Below are 5,000 nucleotides of genomic sequence, written 5' to 3'. Positions count from 1 at the left end.
CTCTCTCTCTCTCTCTCTCTCTCTCTCATTCTCTCTCTCTCTCTCTCTCTCTCTCTCTCTCTCTCTCTCTCTCTCTCTCTCTCTCTCTCTCTCTCTCTCTGTCGCTCTCTCTCTCTCCCTCTCTCCCTCTCTCTCTATCTATCTATCCATCTATATATCTATCTATCTATCTATCTATCTATCTCTCTATCAATCTATCTCTATCTATCTATCTATCTCTCTATCTATATCCTCTCCAATCCTCCCTCCCTCTCTCCCTTCCATCCTCCCTCCCTTCCTTCCCACTGCCACTCCATCTCCTTCCTTCCCACTTCCCCTCCAACATCCTCCCCCTATCCCTACCACTACCCCCCCCCCCCCCCGCCCCTATCCGGACCAGCTGCAACATAATCGTCTTTTCATTGATCGATCAATTGATTCTTTGCAATCTCTCTGTTTTCTTTTCGTGATCTTGTTTTCTTTTTCTTTTTTCTTCTTCGTCTTCCTCTTCCGTTTTATTTTCCCTTTAATGTTCAGCTCCTTCTCTTCCTCCCTCTTCTCTTTCTTCTTTTTATTTCCTTTTTTTTCTATTCTACATATTCTCTTTTTTCTCTCCTCTCTTTCTCTCTTTCTTTTTTTACCCAATTTTTCTTTTATTTACTTCTATCCTTCCCTCTCTCTCTTCTCTTCTCTTCTCTTCTCTTCTCTTCTCTTCTCTTCTCTTCTCTTCTCTCTCTCTCTCTCTCTCTCTCTCTCTCTCTCTCTCTCTCTTCTCTTCTCTCGCTTGTCTCTTCTCGTCTCTTCTCCTCTTTTCTCTTATCTTCTCTTCTCTTCTCTTCTCTTCTCTCTCTCGCTTTCTCTCTCTCTCTCTCTCTCTCTCTCGCTTTCTCTCTTCTCTTCTCTTCTCTTCTCTTCTCTTCTCTTCTCTTTTCTTCTCTTTCCTCTCTATCTTCCCCTTTCTATCTCGCTCCCTCTCTGTCTCTCCTTTTCTCTTCTCATCCCTCTGTATCTTCCCCTTTCTGCCTCTCTCTCTCTCTCTCTCCCCTTCGTCTTTTCTCAACCCCACCTTCCCCTTCTCCTCGCCCCTACCCTACTGCCTACTTATCATTATCTCTCGCTCGTAATAGGCCTCGATAGGGGGGGGGGGAAGGTGAGGCTGATGCTGGCCAGATAAAAAAGGTCATTCGGAACTTTATCTCCGTGACCTTGTCTTGGATGTGGGATTGTTTTGACGTTTTATCGTTTCTGGAGATTTTGGAAGATGGTGTGAGGAGACGAGCTGATATTTTTTTAAGAGGGAGAGAAAGAGGAAGGGAGAGAGGGAAGGGGGTAGGAGGGAGGGAAGGAGGTGGGAGGGAGAGAGTAAGAGAGAGAGAGAGAGAGAGAGAGAGAGAGAGAGAGAGAGAGAGAGAGAGAGAGGCAGAGAGAGATGAAGAGACAGAGAAAGAGAGAGAAATGAAGAGAGAGGGAGAGATAAAAATAGATAGAGAGAGAAAGAAAGAGAGAGAGAGGGAGATAGATAGATAGATAGATAGATAGAGAGAGAGAGAGAGAGAGAGAGAGAGAGAGAGAGAGCGAGAGAGAGAGAGAGAGAGAGAGAGAGAGAGAGAGTAGCTGACAGATAGAAAGACAGACAGACAGACTCCAAAATTAATCGTATTCATTGTGATAGGGATATAAATAGTATTAATGAGAATTGATATATTCACAGTGAGAGATATTTTTGACCGGTTTCGATTGAGGGAAGAGATAGAGAAAATTGTGGGAAGAGATAGAGAAGATTGTGGGAAGAGATAGAGAAGATTGTGGGAAGAGATAGAGAAGATTGTGGGAAGAGATAGAGAAGATTGTGGGAAGAGATAGAGAAGATTGTGGGAAGAGATAGAGAAGATTGTGGGAAGAGATAGAGAAGATTGCGAGAAGAGATAGAGAAGATTGTGGGAAGAGATAGAGAAGATTGTGGGAAGAGATAGAGAAGATTGTGGGAAGAGATAGAGAAGATTGAGGGAAGAGATAGAGAAGATTGTGGGAAGAGATAGAGAAGATTGCGAGAAGAGATAGAGAAGATTGTGGGAAGAGAATGAGAAGATTGCGGGAAGAGATAGAGAAGATTGTGGGAAGAGATATAGAAGATTGCGGGAAGAGATAGAGAAGATTGTGGGAAGAGATATAGAAGATTGCGGGAAGAGATAGAGAAGATTTTGGGAAGAGATAGAGAAGATTGCGAGAAGAGACAGAGAAGATTGTGGGAAGAGAATGAGAAGATTGTGGGAAGAGATAGAAAAGATTGTGGGAAGAGATAGAGAAGATTGTGGGAAGAGAATGAGAAGATTGTGGGAAGAGATAGAGAAGATTGTGGGAAGAGATAGAGAAGATTGTGGGAAGAGATAGAGAAGATTGTGGGAAGAGATAGAGAAGATTGTGGGAAGAGATAGAGAAGATTGTGGGAAGAGAATGAGAAGATTGTGGGAAGAGATAGAGAAGATTGTGGGAAGAGATAGAGAAGATTGCGGGAAGAGATGGAGAAGATTGCGGGAAGAGATAGAGAAGATTGTGGGAAGAGATAAAGAAGATTGCGAGAAGAGATAGAGAAGATTGTGGGAAGAGATAGAGAAGATTGTGGGAAGAGATATAGAAGATTGCGAGAAGAGATAGAGAAGATTGCGGGAAGAGATAGAGAAGATTGCGAGAAGAGATAGAGAAGATTGTGGGAAGAGATAGAGAAGATTGTGGGAAGAGATGGAGAAGATTGTGGGAAGAGATAGAGAAGATTGTGGGAAGAGAATGAGAAGATTGTGGGAAGAGATAGAGAAGATTGTGGGAAGAGATATAGAAGATTGCGAGAAGAGATAGAGAAGATTGCGGGAAGAGATAGAGAAGATTGCGAGAAGAGATAGAGAAGATTGTGGGAAGAGATAGAGAAGATTGTGGGAAGAGATGGAGAAGATTGTGGGAAGAGATAGAGAAGATTGTGGGAAGAGATAGAGAAGATTGTGGGAAGAGATAGAGAAGATTGTGGGAAGAGATAGAGAAGATTGTGGGAAGAGATAGAGAAGATTGTGGGAAGAGATAGAAAAGATTGTGGGAAGAGATAGAGAAGATTGTGGGAAGAGATAGAGAAGATTGTGGGAAGAGAATGAGAAGATTGTGGGAAGAGATAGAGAAGATTGTGGGACGAGATGGAGAAGATGTGGGAAGAGATAGAGAAGATTGCGAGAAGAGATAGAGAAGATTGTGGGAAGAGAATGAGAAGATTGTGGGAAGAGATAGAGAAGATTGTGGGAAGAATGAGAAGATTGTGGAAGAGATAGAGAAGATTGTGGGAAGAGATAAAGAAGATTGCGAGAAGAGACAGAGAAGATTGTGGGAAGAGATAGAGAAGATTGTGGGAAGAGATAGAGAAGATTGTGAGAAGAGATAGAGAAGATTGGGAAGAGATAGAGAAGATTGCGGGAAGAGATAGAGAAGATTGTGGGAAGAGATAGAGAAGATTGTGGGAAGAGATAGAGAAGATTGTGGAAGAGATAGAGAAGATTGTGGGAAGAGATAGAGAAGATTGTGGGAAGAGATAGAGAAGATTGTGGGAAGAGATAGAGAAGATTGTGGGAAGAGATAGAGAAGATTGTGGGAAGAGAATGAGAAGATTGTGGGAAGAGATAGAGAAGATTGCGGGAAGAGATAGAGAAGATTGTGGGAAGAGATAGAGAAGATTGTGGGAAGAGATAGAGAAGATTGTGGGAAGAGATAGAGAAGATTGTGGGAAGAGATAGAGAAGATTGTGGGAAGAGATAGAGAAGATTGTGGGAAGAGATAGAGAAGATTGTGGGAAGAGATAGAGAAGATTGCGGGAAGAGATAGAGAAGATTGTGGGAAGAGATAGAGAAGATTGTGGGAAGAGATAGAGAAGATTGTGGGAAGAGATAGAGAAGATTGTGGGAAGAGATAGAGAAGATTGTGGGAAGAGATAGAGAAGATTGTGGGAAGAGATAGAGAAGATTGTGGGAAGAGATGGTGGAGAGTGAAAGAGGAGATAGTGAAGATTATAAGAGAAGATAGTAAAGAGGTTGTGAGAGGAGATGGTGAAGATTGTGAAAAGAGATAGTGAAGAGACTGTGAAAAGGAAAAGACTGTGGAAAGATATTGAGACAAACATGAGAAAATATAGTGAATATTGTAGGAAGAGATAGTAGAAATAATGAGAAGAGAAATGAAGATAGTGAGACAAGATCACGTAGATAGTGAGAAGAGGGAATTGACAACAGAAATGGAAGTAGGAGAGATAAAAATAGAGAGAGAGACATAGGGAGGAGACAAGGTAAAGAGGGGGGGGGGGAGGTGAGAAAGGGACAAGAGCAAAAAATAAACAAAAGTAAACAACAGGGGAAAAAAAACAACATTATAAAGACCTATCAGACACGAATAAAAGGATGAAGAGGAAAAAATAGATAAAAGTAAACAACAACAGTAAACAAAAAGGAAATATCAGAGACGAACAAATGAAAGAGAGAGAGAAAAAAAAGAGAGGAATGTCACTAACGGCTCAGCGAGGAAGGGGGGGGGGGCGGGTCAGTGGTCAAATTGGGAGGAGGAGGGTGGGAGAGGGACAGCGTAGGGGGGTGGAGGGGTGACGGGGGAGGGGGTGTTGGGGTGGGTGGGGGTGAAGGGAGGAATGGAGGAAGAGAATGAGAAAGGAGATGGATGAGAATGAGAAAGGAGATGGAAGAGAAAGAAAAAGATGAGAGACAATAAAAAAGGAGATGGAAGAGAATGACAGAGGAGATGGAAGAGAATGAAAATGGAGATAGAAGAAAAATAAAAAGGAGATGGGAAGAGAATGAGAAAGGAGATAGAAAAGAATGAAAAAGATGTAAGAGAATGAGAGAGGAGATGGGAGAAAATTAAAAAGACGAAAGAGAATGAGAAAGGAGATGGAAGAGAAAGAAAAAGGAGATGGAAGAGAAAGAAAAATGATATGTAAGAAAATGAAAAAGACGAAAGAGAATGAGAAAGGAAATAGAAAG

Source organism: Penaeus chinensis, chromosome 21, assembly GCF_019202785.1.
Source record: "Penaeus chinensis breed Huanghai No. 1 chromosome 21, ASM1920278v2, whole genome shotgun sequence".
NCBI lineage: Eukaryota > Metazoa > Arthropoda > Malacostraca > Decapoda > Penaeidae > Penaeus > Penaeus chinensis.
Note: the sequence above shows the minus strand (reverse complement) of the source record.